General features: G+C 33.5%; 1 long non-coding RNA gene and 1 pseudogene across 1 annotated transcript; both read left to right on the top strand.

Moving 5' to 3' along the window:
* LOC109126553 lies at window positions 1,539-2,675 on the top strand. The gene is made up of 2 exons (XR_002033457.1): window positions 1,539-1,809; window positions 2,370-2,675. It is a non-coding gene; the product is annotated as an uncharacterized LOC109126553 (long non-coding RNA).
* On the top strand, window positions 3,573-5,146 carry LOC104715249 (annotated as a pseudogene).

The following is a 13,283-nucleotide window of genomic DNA, read 5'->3' as shown; positions in this document are numbered from 1 at the left end:
CATATTTTCATATAAACAAATTTGCAACCCAATTGACATTCACCTTTAACAAAATCAACAAGGGATAACCAAATATCCCCAATAGATGCGAAGCGAGCAAGGAATCAACCAAATACGCAAACCCCAAAAAAAAATCAAAGGAAAACAATTACGATAGGAATGACTGAAAAAAACGATTATGAGCATCAAAGACATAAGTTCAATCCTCAAACAGATCTCTAGATCGAAAAATTGCTCTTCTCCTATCCGTTCACGAGGACATCGGATTTTGAAAAAGAACAAATCAATTTCAACTCAATAACATACAAATAATGGTCCAATTAACCCACAAATTATAAGCCTTACAGAGAAATTGGGTCTGAATGAAACAAACAAAAATAGCCTAGAAAAGAAATTGACAATAAAATCCACAATAAATAACTTATTTATTTTTCTTAATAAAATCCACAATATTTTTCACTCCAAACACTAAAACATTGACAAAAAAATTACTCCAACAGTTTACAAAATACATATGAAAATATTAAATAACAATCCAACCACAAAATAGAAAATAATAATAAATTAATGACAACTAACAGCTATAACAAAACAACAACTTCAACTAAACAATGTTAACTTCTAATAATAACTTTTTTTTAAAGCATTATAAACACACAAAATGATCTCAATTTTTCTTTTAAAAACAGCAAACTAAATTATACTATACTCCAAAACATATTTTTATTAAAATATCCAACAAAACAACATAAGCAACCAAAATTAAATACAAAAACAAACGTAAAGATGAATTTACAAAAACCAAAAAAAATATACACAACAAAATTTAGAATACACCTTCATCTAACTACCGCGCGTAGCGCGGGTCGATTGCTAGTTATATATAAATTAAAATACTAAAAAATTACCTAAAACAGAAAAAAAAATATTTACCCATATGGCGGAATTACACAGATTCTTAGCTAGCAATAACCAATAGATGGTTAGTTTAGTGAAGCTAACCTATCCAGTTACTCATAGGGGGTGTATTGAATTTAATATTTTAGAAGATTTTGGGTTATTCTTAAATCCCCTGTTATTTAATTGGTGATTTTTTAAAATCATCTGAAATCCATTGTTATTGAATGTGAAATTTATAAAAATCATTTACAATCTGTTGTTATTCAATCAATCATTTATAAATCTCACTTCAAATCTACTGTTATTCAAAAAATCATAAATTTTTCTAAAAAACCTATTGAATGGGATTCTAGGAGACTTTTAAAACATTTTTAGTTCTAAAATATGTCTTACAAAATCACACCTTTGAAGGTGAAATTTCATAATATTTGTTTAAAAAATCTTCTTCCATCTACCCAAACAAAAGAAAAAAAAAACCTTTATTCGACTTGTGCAACTCTCTTCTCTCTTCTCTCTTCTCTCTTCTCTCTTTACTCTTTACTCTTTACTCTTGAAAAATCCTAAAAACAATTTGTGTAATCGAGTTCATCTTCTGCAGGAATCAATCCTATCAGATCTCAATTCGCTGGCTGGTAAGCTCTCTTCTTTAATGGGTTCTTCGAATTTCTCATTATTCTCAAAGTTTTTGTGATTTTTACTGAGATTTTGTTTGAATTTTCCTTAATTTTTCTTGGGTTCGCACAAAAAAACGTTGAATGCTTCCTCCTTGTCCAAGAAACGTTGATGGGATTAATATTGATCCTGAACCTAACTGGAATTTCGATAGCTTAGTAACTGAGACTGAGTCTGTTGAAAAGAAGCTCAATGCTTTTCAAAGTTTCCCCAGCCAATTACTAACCCAACCTCACGGTACATATATCTCTCTCTTGATCTATGTTTAGTTCATTCTGGAGTTCTACATTGATTTAGGATTGGTAACAATGTACTTGGATAAATTATATGTTCATTGATTTAGCTATCATTTAGAAGTATACTTTGTTGATGTTCATTAGCGTGTTAAAAGGATGGGAAGGAGCTATAGAAATTACTGATCGTGTAATGTCCTTAGACATCTTTTTTTTTTTTTTTTTTATTAAGCTAGTATTTACAAGTATAGATTGTTTCTGATGTTGATCATTTCCTGCAGAAAACAAATATTTTGTTGCATCAAGTTCTTAGAACTAGAAATTGTGTTTTTTCAACAAATCCACACATCACCTTCCCGAACACATACTTCCCAAAACAAAACCTTGATTAGAAGTACTGAGTAATTATGTTGATGATTGAAACAAAACCTTGAACAATCTGGAGATCTCCATTCATTGAGTTTTCTTCTACCTAGAGATCTCTATTTGTTGTTTCTTCTACCTTCAGCTGAATGCTTTTCTCTCTCTGTCTCTGTCTTTTGGACTTGTTTCTATCCATGTAAGGCAATTACGCAGAGTATATGGAAGCTCTGCGAGAGTATACTTTGAGCCCCCTGCGTAATTGAGCCGCTGCAAGATTTGGACAGAGTACTCCACAAGATTTTTAAACTCCTCTCTTTCTTTATTGTTTTCTGTGTTCTACATGTATTTTTGTAAGCGTGTTTACAGGTTCTTTACTACTTCTGCATAAAATTTGGGATTGTTTTTTTTTTGGGTACCTCTAGCAACTTGTTTCTATCAGAGCGATTATAACTAGATGATGCTTGTATTGAAGATCGCAAGGTCAAAGATTGTTTAAGTAGCATTATTTCCACGTTTTGTATCATGGTGCTAGTTAGTTATATATACCAACGAAAGAAATTTCTTAAGTTGGAAACGAATTGATGGCCAGCCAGTTTATAAATAATACTTGTTTGAGATCTGTGGGATATGTCATTACTCATGAATTGTTTTTTTTTTTTTTTGTATGGTATGGCTAGTTAGCTTACACACTATAATGGGAGATTCACATGCTGTGAAAGCTAAAGGTCAATATAACCAGTGGTTAGAACATGAAAGCAATATGTGAAGTTTTAAATTAACCAAAATATGAGTGAAGTTTAGGTAAAATGTAATTTCTGATCACCATGTACAATGTCTACGTACGTATTGCATTCCGAGTCTTCGATCACCATGTATTTCTGATCACCCAAATGTGATTCTTTTCTTTCCTTTTTATATTCTAAAAATCACCTAAAATTTAATAATCAAATCTCACCAAATCCTAGAACCCAAATCTCAAAATTCTGCCAAAATATCAAAATCACCCAAAATTACACTCAAATCTTTCAAAATCCTGAAATATTAAAATCCCAGCAAATCCCCTAAAATATCAAATTCAATACACCCCCCCATAAGCTCCATTATCCATCCTCCACCTCATAAACAACTTAAAGACCAGTCAACACCACAAAAGAAAACACACTCAAACTGTCCCTTGAGAAATGGGAAATTGAGAAGAAGTTGTTTTCCGTGTAAGTCTTCTTGTCTATTACTTTTACTTGAGTACCTTTTTAATTTTGTAAATAATTTTCATGTCTTTTGTCTCTTAGCGAGAACCTTGAATTGTTAAAGCTTTATATACTTCGTCTTAAAACCCTTTCTCTCTATTTGAACTTTATCTTGGTTGTCGGAATCTTCAAAGTGTGTTGTACTTACAGACTTGTGGAATGTTGTTGGTTCTTGCTATGTGTTAATTAGTGATAGAGCCCAAATGTCATGTTTTAGGTACCACTAGGGGATGGGTTCTGTCTCTATGGCTTCATTGAATAGTCTTCCAAATGAACTCTTGGCCCATATCTTGTCCTTTTTCTCAACGAAAGAAGCTGCGTCAACCTCAGTTCTCGCCAAGAGGTGGAGGACTTTGTTTGCTGTCCGGGATAATCTCGACTTTGACGACTCCGACTTTGTCCACCTGGAAGAGGGTGAACAGGACATGGACAACATTCAAGAGAGTTTCAGGTATTTTGTGGATAGAACATTGGATTTGCTAGGCGTTGTCCCTATCAACAAGTTCTCACTTAAATGTGGAGATAAACATGGCGAGGATCATGTTGATCGCTGGATAAATAAAGCCCTGGAACAAGGTGCCGTTGAGCTTCATCTACTCTTAACCGATGATATGCGGAGTTTTTTGCCATCCAAGCTATTCATCAACAAAACAATGGTGAAGCTAACATTGGGAACAGAACTTAGCATCGACAGTATACCTCCTGATACGTTTCTGCCAGTGCTTAAGATCCTCTTCCTTGATTCAGTTTGGTTTGATAGAAGACAGTTCTCTGATTTGCTTCTTGCTGGTTTCCCTGCACTTGAGGACTTAACCATAGAACACAAGTATTTTCCAGGGATGCCACAAGTCATTTCCTGCAAAACCATCAAGAGACTCTCTATCATGTCTAGATTCGATGAAGAAGTTGATTGGTTTAGCTTTGTATCACTTGATGCACCAAACCTTGTCAACCTCATCTACTCTGATTATGCTCGGCGTAGGTACCTTCGTTGTAATTTGGATTCACTTGTCATAGCTACGCTGGATCATCATTTTGTTGAACATGTCGATCGTGAGGTGTCATTTGAACCGAATGTGACGGATCTCATGAATTCGGTAGGCAACGTCAAGTTCCTTCAATTGACAGGTTCTGCTGCTGAGGTCAGTTTCATTTTGGTCTCATTCTCATCACCTTTCTGTTAGAAATCAGGATAACATTCTTTGTGTGTGTGTGAGTGTGTGTTCAGGTGATTTTGAGATGCTGCAAAGGTGGACTACCCGTGTTCAAGAACCTCCTTGGGTTAGTGTTTTTAGGTAACAGTGAGCGAGTTTGGAAAGAGCTACTGCCACTTCTGCTCCAGCATTCTCCAAACCTAAATAATTTGTACCTCTCGGTAAGAAGCAAAATCCTACTTTATATATATATGACTGCATGTGGCATGAAATTAATTTAAACTAGTCTCTCATGTTAATACCTTAGGATCTGTATCGTTGCACATATGCACATGAGTTCGATGGGATTTGCATTCCCACAAACAACAAAGTAACAATGTTGCGCATCTCATGTTATGGAGGCACTGAAAACGAGCTGAAGCACGTCAGCCAATTATTACTGAAGATGGAGCACCTCCAAGTGGTGGAAGTCTACATTTTAAAGACAGTGGCTGACTCCAAAAAGGTCCAACTCATAGAGGATTTAATGAAGCTGCCCACAGATTCATCCAGTCTCCTGATGATGAAGATCATTTGATCATCATTATCAATTTATCATCGTCATTCATCATTTTGGTCATTAAACTATGGCTTCTTGAACTTGAATGAGTGTCTTTCTTTTTAAGAATATTATATTTTCCGACATAACATTTAACAACTCTGATGTTCTTGATTTTTGTTTTTGGTGCTGGCTTCTTTCGTACTCATCTATGTCATTTGCATGAATAATATGTATTTATGATGCCGGTATGGTATCTCCGAGACCTTGATATTATTCAGCTTTTGCAATACCTCACTTTGCCATCTCATTCTAAAGATGGTTATATATATATATTTACCTGGAAATCAAATGAATATTGCCAGATAAATGCATACTCTCATATCTCAAACATTGAATAGATAAGTACACAAGCTGAAAATTTGTTCTTGGAAATCTTGTAGGTAGCTGGATTTTATAATTTGCTGTTTTTGCAAAACAGGTCTCGTCAAAGTGATATATCTAACATTGTATATACCATATAGGTATTCGTTTTAGTTTCCTAATTACTTTTGTTTTCCCTAAACAGCTTTCTCATATACGAGGATCATTATATATTCAGATTTGATTCTCTGTTCTATTTATATTAGTTTATCTGATTGACATATCTTAGAGCTTGGTATGATAGTTACTGCAACATCCAAGAACAAATTTTCCAAGTATAACCTTCTTTCTAATCTGAGTGATTTTTCTCCAGTTCAGGCATTAGTTACTTTCCCAAATAGTCAGAGGTAAACAGACGTCAAAAGAAACTCTGATTACTCTTTGAAATTTTACAACGTTAATGCAAATAAACTATTTGGAGGTGATAAAACACTAAACTTGTCGTCGATTGGCTTTTCTTATAGACTCTAGTGAAATAGTGTTGCTTTTGAGATAGTAGACTACTTGACTTGACTTCATTTTAAGAATACAATATCATTTGCATCTTTTTCTATGTTTTTCCTCTATGAGTTGCATTACTTACTGATATATCATGGTTTTGTGGTTTTTAACCATGATATAAGGAGTCTTTTAGTGTCTTTTCATTTGTTTCTAGATTGTTTTTGAGTCTTTATAGGTTTTTAGCATGAAAGGAGCAAAGTGGAGCAATTTGGATCAGTTTGGAGCAATAATCTGCAAGAAATCAACTTGGAATCGATCAGAGGAGATGGTGTCGATCGACACTGCCTTAGCATCGGTCGACACCCAGTCCAAACCGACGAGAGAGCCAAATTTGGAAGTTTTACAAAATTGCCCGAAGTTTTCCATATTTGCAAGACTAGTCCCTGGCGTGTTTTAGAACATATATATATATATATATAGTTTTTAGGTTTTCCAAACCCTTAAGTTTTATTCTAGCAAGTTTTATTTTCCTGCAACCCTGAGAGATTTTTGAGAGCTATTGGAGAGAGAGATCTGAACTGCTTTGAGAGAAGAATTCTTAAACTCCTTTCTTACTCTTTTAATCTCTATTGCTTATTATTCAGAATCATGTCTTGTTCTTCATTGAATATGTCTGAGTAGTTTGCTTGTTAGGTTTAGGGTTTTTCACAGGGATTTTATGAATTATTAGATCTGCTATTTAGGTATCTATCTAGATCTTCATCTTAGGTTGTTCTTCATATTAATCCTTGATTGGCCATCTAGAATTAATACCTTAGGAAAATAAATTGATATGAGAATATAATTGATTTTCCTGATAAAACCTTTTGATGAGCAAAATTATTTCTTGCAAAGAGATTTGATTTAATAATTTTGTGAACAATCTAAACCTGATTTTATTGCTGATTTATTACCTAGAATTTTACAAAGAGATTTGGATTTTCTGGTTTTAAATTTAGATATTATTTGCAGTGAGAACTGATTTAATTTACAAAAGTGTTTAGAGTTCTAGATCTGTTCTTAATTGTTTGAATCCTAATTTATTGATTGATTTAATATTTCATAATTTCCTGAGAAATTCCCTAGGCCTAGCTTTTTGATCTTCTGAATTTACAACAGCTTTTATTTAATATTTTGCATTGCTTTTATTTTAATTCAATTTAATCTGTTTAGCTTAATTATAAAACTCTATAATTTATTGTGTAGTCTTGAGTCCTTGTGGAATTCGACCCCTAAGTACTGCATTGACCTCTTAATTTGAGAGAGTAGCTCTAGGGTAAATTTGAGCATATCACTTACTAACCACAATTTGGTTCCTCCCTTATACTCACTATCCTGCAAAATATGAGATTTTTTTCTTTTACTTGGTTTCTTCAGTGCTCTCATGTTACTTGATGCATATGTTTTTACGGATGAAACTGATAAGCAAGCGTTGCTCGACTTCAGGTCTCAAGTAGGCAAAAGAAAAATCTTGTCCTCATGGAATCACTCTTTCCCTCTCTGCAACTGGAAGGGGGTTACATGTGGCCACAAACACAAAAGAGTGATTGGTCTGGACCTCGGAGGATTGCAACTAGGTGGAGTGATATCACCATCTATTGGTAATCTTTCGTTTCTCACATCGCTTAATCTCTTACATAACTCTTTTGGTGGAACTATTCCTCACAGTGTTGGGAATTTGTTTAGACTTCATTACTTGGATATGAGAGTTAATTTTCTCAGAGGAGGGATTCCAGCCAATCTGGCTAACTGCTCTAGACTGTTGTACCTTGATTTATATTCAAATCCTCTAGGAGGGAGTGTTCCTTCAGAACTAGGGTCATTGACGAAGCTTGTTGTTTTATATCTTGCTGAAAACAACTTGAATGGGAAGACCCCAGCATCTCTAGGAAACTTGACATCCCTCACAAGTCTATATATTGAAAATAACACTATGGAAGGAGAAATTCCGGAAGATATGGCTAGATTGACTCAAATTGTGGAACTTTCTTTCGGAGAAAACAATTTCTCAGGTATAATTTGTCCTCACTTAAGTATTTAAACATCTTTGATAGCCATTTCTCGGGTAGCCTAGGACCTAATAGTGTTAATTATGGGACGTAATTTTTTCACAGGATTGATGTCATATATATATATATATAGTGTTATTAGTTTTTAATAATATTTATATCAGTTTTCCAAAAATATAATTAAGGGAGATTCTCAAAAATAGCACAAATTTAGGTTTTTGTTCCAAAACTAGCACACATATTCAAAAGTTCCAAAACTAGCACAAATTTATATATTATTCAAATATATTAATAAAATTATAAAAATATCAAAATCGTGAGATTGCAACAATCTTGTTCTCTCTCACTTCTCTCTCTCTGCCGATTCCAAATTCGATCGCAGACGACGTTCCACCGGCAAACCCAATCAAATATGTAAGTCATCAAGTCTAAGTCAGTGAAAAGCATGAATCTAAGAGTCGGAGAGATCTTCGAGCTCTGGTTCAGAAAGACGAGATAGCCCAAGATTCGCAGATCCCAATCTCTGTCGGCTCATCTCACCGTCTGGGTATTAGTCTCCGTTCGACTCAGAAGGATGGCCTTCGTGGCTTATTGCTGCTTATGGCGATTAAATCAAAAACTTAACTCCTCGTCGTGCTACCTCATATCAAAAGCTCGAGAAAGTACCTTAAAAGCTCAGTTCTTTAAATTATAAAGTTTTTCTTTTTTGGGTTAATTAAATGATGTAAAGTTTTGATATTAATTATGAAATAGATTGGACAAGGAACATATAGTAATGTGTACAAGGCTGTAGCTTTGAAGAAAGTTAGAGTGGTGAGTTTTTTTTTTCTTGCTAATAGAACCAAAGCATTAGTAGTAGTGATTACATGATTTCATAGGATACATATATGAAATTTCATGTTCAAGGTTGTGTACATTGTACTCCCTTGTAGACACTAATCACTAGCTTCACTTCAATTTCCTCTTTCAACAAAGTAGAATTCTATTGAATGTAATAGGGAGAGTCCTTTTCACTTCTTTTTTTGTGTTAGTAGGGAAAGTTGTGATGGTTTAGGATGTAGTAATTTTGATTGTTACATGTTTATTGTTTGTTGCTAATGTATTGATGTGTTTCTCAGTCACATTTGAAAATTAAGGAAGCATTGTTGAGAATTCATGAAAACTTTCCTGAAATTTATTCATTGATTTCAATTTTTGTCGCAGGAAATGGGGTTAAAGATTTCTCTAAGCTATGTCATGTTGCAGATGACACAAGATGCATGTATATTTTGGATATCTGTAGATGAGAGTGTGTTGTTTTATTCAGTTTTACTCTGTATGTTGTTTAGACATATATGATGTTTGATAAACCTTTTTAGATTTTCTGGTACTTGTATGATGTAAAACATTTTCACATGTTTATGTTAGGACTTTGCTTTAACTGTGACTAAACTTTATGAAACTCGGGAATGATTGTGTGAAATTCAGGAATGATTCTATGAAATTCAGAAATGATTCTATGAAATTCATGAAGAATTTCCTTGAACTTTATGAAGAATTTCTTTGAACTTCATGACGACTTTCATAAGAAAGTTTAGATTTCCAAACATTAGAATATGCACAAAAATGAAATCATTACCCTCACTAATGGAGTAATCTACTAATTTTTGACACATTGATCCAAAATATACAAAAAAATATTTTTAGAAACACATAAGTTTAGAATTTATGAAGAGTTCAATAATATCTAGGAATGTCTTATTGAAATTCAGGATGGTCTTCATAAAATAATAGTTAATAAAAAGATTACATCTTTAGAGAGTTCTTGCTTAAATTCAGGTTGGTTTAAACATGTTTGGTGCTCTGCCAGAACATCTTGTTCATCATCAACTCTATGTTGCTTCTTTGGAACAACATACTCAACTTTCTTACACTATTTCTTTCTTTTTTGCTGAAATCAATATGTAAACAAAAAAAAACACATTACAATGAAACACATCAAAGATATCACACACTTTTCCAACACATGACATAAGATAATTCTATCTTGTTAAGAAACATTTCAAAGACATCACAGACATCAAACTAAAATACTTCATAAAATCCGTTTAGGAAGGTCTTCCTAATATTTACGGATCTCTTCCTAATATTTATGGATCCCTTCCTAAATCATCTAAAGGTCTTCCTAATAGTTACGGATCCCTTCCTAAATTCATTAATATATTAATGAAATTCCAAAATATTAAGAAAGCAGACCTCTAACAGTAACACTAGCAGTTACCATTCTCACATAACCATTCCAAATCTGTCTTGTCTAGCTTAAATGGATGAGACAGTTCTAAGACTGAAACTTCTTCAAGGAAGAATCAACTAGTACAAGAAGAACACATGTCACTGGTCCCTTCGACTCTGAGCTTTCATGTAATAGCATAAAAGCTTCGACTAGTGTACACACCCATACTTGCACCTAGATGTTCACAAGAATCACGAGGATTTTCAGGAAAGCCTTCACGAATATGAATTATTTACCAATATGAATTTCAGGAAAGCCAATATGAATTTCATGAAAGCCTTCATGAAGCGTCACTTTCAATAATCGTGATTGTGTTTTGCAATGGAACAGAGCATCACTTCCAATAATCAGTTCCTCGATGCTCCATCGTAAGGGTCACAAAGATTGAAAACATAATTAAATTTATCCCACTCAATTCTGAAACATTAAACCATAACAATTCCAACAAAACAGAGAGCTTAATACACATATATATATATAACAATCCAACAAAACAGAGAGCTTAATACACATAAATTATGAATCCCAGAATCATAGATTAGACGGTTTAGTGGTCCGTACAGTCCCACTATAGCAATGAAGCTCACCTTCGCTGAGTCCATTTTCGCGGTCATGGCGGTGGGAATTCGCAGGGCTGAAACAACGGTGGCGGTGGCAGAGGAAAAAAGAGGAAGTTTGACGATGAGGTCGGAAGATGAGATCTCAACGTGGATCTATTGGAGCTGGAGAAGCTTCAGTTGTCGATCGATTTGGCAAGTAATTGAAGCTTTAGTCGATTATTTTGGCACTTAATTGAAAAGATATGAGATCAGAAATGAAGATCTCAGATCAGAATCTTCATCGCAAGCTTGGTCGGAGCTATGACTCTAAAATTGTTGAGGACGAAGGCGAAGTAAAAGCCCAGAAATAATAATAATTATATACCAGAAATAATAATATTTCTCTCTATTAATTATTCAATATTAAGAAATGCTAGTTTTGGAACATTCTAGCATGTGTGCTAGTTTTGGAACAAAAACCCAAATGTGTGCCATTTTAGGGTATTTCTCTATAATTAACACCCAAAATTAAATTCTTCTATTCTTTTTTAACTTAATTATATCCTTTAGTTACATTTTCATAAAATCTTTAAAATGAATTTTTAGAACTCTTTGTTCATATGATATGATAATACAAAATTGATATTATAATAATTCTCACGAGTTAAATTTTAATTATTATACAAAATTTTTATATATACTACACAATCGAATTTTAGATTCCAATTACCGATAAATATTATAGATTTTGTAAATAAAAATTACAGTAAAAACATTAAATAATTATTTTATACCGCATATAGTGCGAGTTGTTACCTAATATGTATTCTATAAAATACTATTAAGAATTCTGTCTACCAATAATCTACAGATAAGAAAAGAAAAGAAAATATTTATCTCTAGAAAAAAAAAAGATGTAGAAGAAAGGAAAGGAATTAACGTCAAAGGTAGAAGAAAATTAAGATTTTATGGCAGGTTTGTTTATAAGTAAATATAATATTAGATCATTAGCTGATTTTTGTTTTTCAGTTAAGTTATATAGATTGTTAATTTTGTTACATTAGAATTGAGTTTAAAATTCTAATCTACCCAACTGATTTATGGATTTTTTAATTGTTTCAATGTATGTGGAAATTTGTTTATCTGGTAGAGCTAAATAAAGTTTGTATACGGGTCGAAAACTATACTGCATTGGGGTCATTTAAATTACTCTTATAAATATAAAATAGATTTTTAAAAATTTATGAGGTCAAGTGACCCTTCGTTGCCTCCACCTCACAGGAAGTATACCTCCCAGCTTCGGAAAATTTCACAATTTGCAATTGCTATTACTTTATAGCAATTCTTTAGGAAGTTACTCTTTTGGATTTCTGGTTGCTCTAACGAACTGCACCAAACTAGAGAAATTAAATGTTGGTGATAATAGGCTAGGGGGTGATTTACCTACCTTAACAGTGAATCTCTCAACGAACTTCATCACTTTGCACTTAGCAACAAATTTCATCTCTGGAAGCATTCCTCATGACATTGGGAATCTTATAAGCCTGCAGACACTTGGGTTGCAAGAAAATATGTTGACAGGCGCACTCCCAAAATCTCTAAGTAAGCTTTTCAGATTTAAGGGATTATATCTCAGTTCAAATAAAGTGTCAGGAGATATACCATCTTTTATAGGCAATCTCACTAACTGTATTTGTACAACAATAATTTTGAAGGAACCATACCTATAAGTCTCAGTAACTGTACTTCTCTGCTAATGTTGTACATTGATTCTAATAAGTTTCATGGAGCTTTACCTCGGGAAATTATGCAAATTCATTCCCTTATTAATCTAGGCATGTCAGGTAATTTCTTGACCGGCTCTCTACCAAAGGATGTTGGACGACTTGAGTACCTTGTTGAACTATCTGTTGCATAATAAATTATCTGGACAACTCCCACAGTCCTTGAGTAATTGTCTCTCGATTGAAGTGATTTGGCTGCAAGGAAATTATTTTGATAGAGCCATTCCAGATAGAAGAGAGTTAAAAGGTGTTAAAATAGTTGATTTCTCCGTTAAAAATCTCTCTGGGAATATACATGCATATCTTGCAAATTTTTCCTCGTTGGAGTATCTAAATCTGTCCATCAATAACTTCAGCGGAAGTGTGACAATGGAAGGAAGGTTTCAGAATGCTACTATAGTTTCGGTATTTGGAAACATAAATCTCTGTGGAGGCGTCAAGGAGTTGAAACTAAAGCCATGGATGTCTTCCATGAGAAGATCAGTTATAGAGAGATCTGAAATGCGACTGATGGCTTTTCTTTGAGCAATATGATTGGGTTAGGAAGTTTTGGTATCGTATTTAAAGCCTTGCTCCCTACACAGAACAATGTTGTTGCAATAAAAGTTCTAAACTTGCAAAGACGTGGAGCAATGAGAAACTTTATGGCAAAATGTGAATCCCTCAAAG

The sequence above is a fragment of the Camelina sativa genome, chromosome 9, assembly GCF_000633955.1.
Source record: "Camelina sativa cultivar DH55 chromosome 9, Cs, whole genome shotgun sequence".
Taxonomy (NCBI): Eukaryota; Viridiplantae; Streptophyta; class Magnoliopsida; order Brassicales; family Brassicaceae; genus Camelina; species Camelina sativa.
This window is presented reverse-complemented; position numbering and strand designations above follow the sequence as displayed.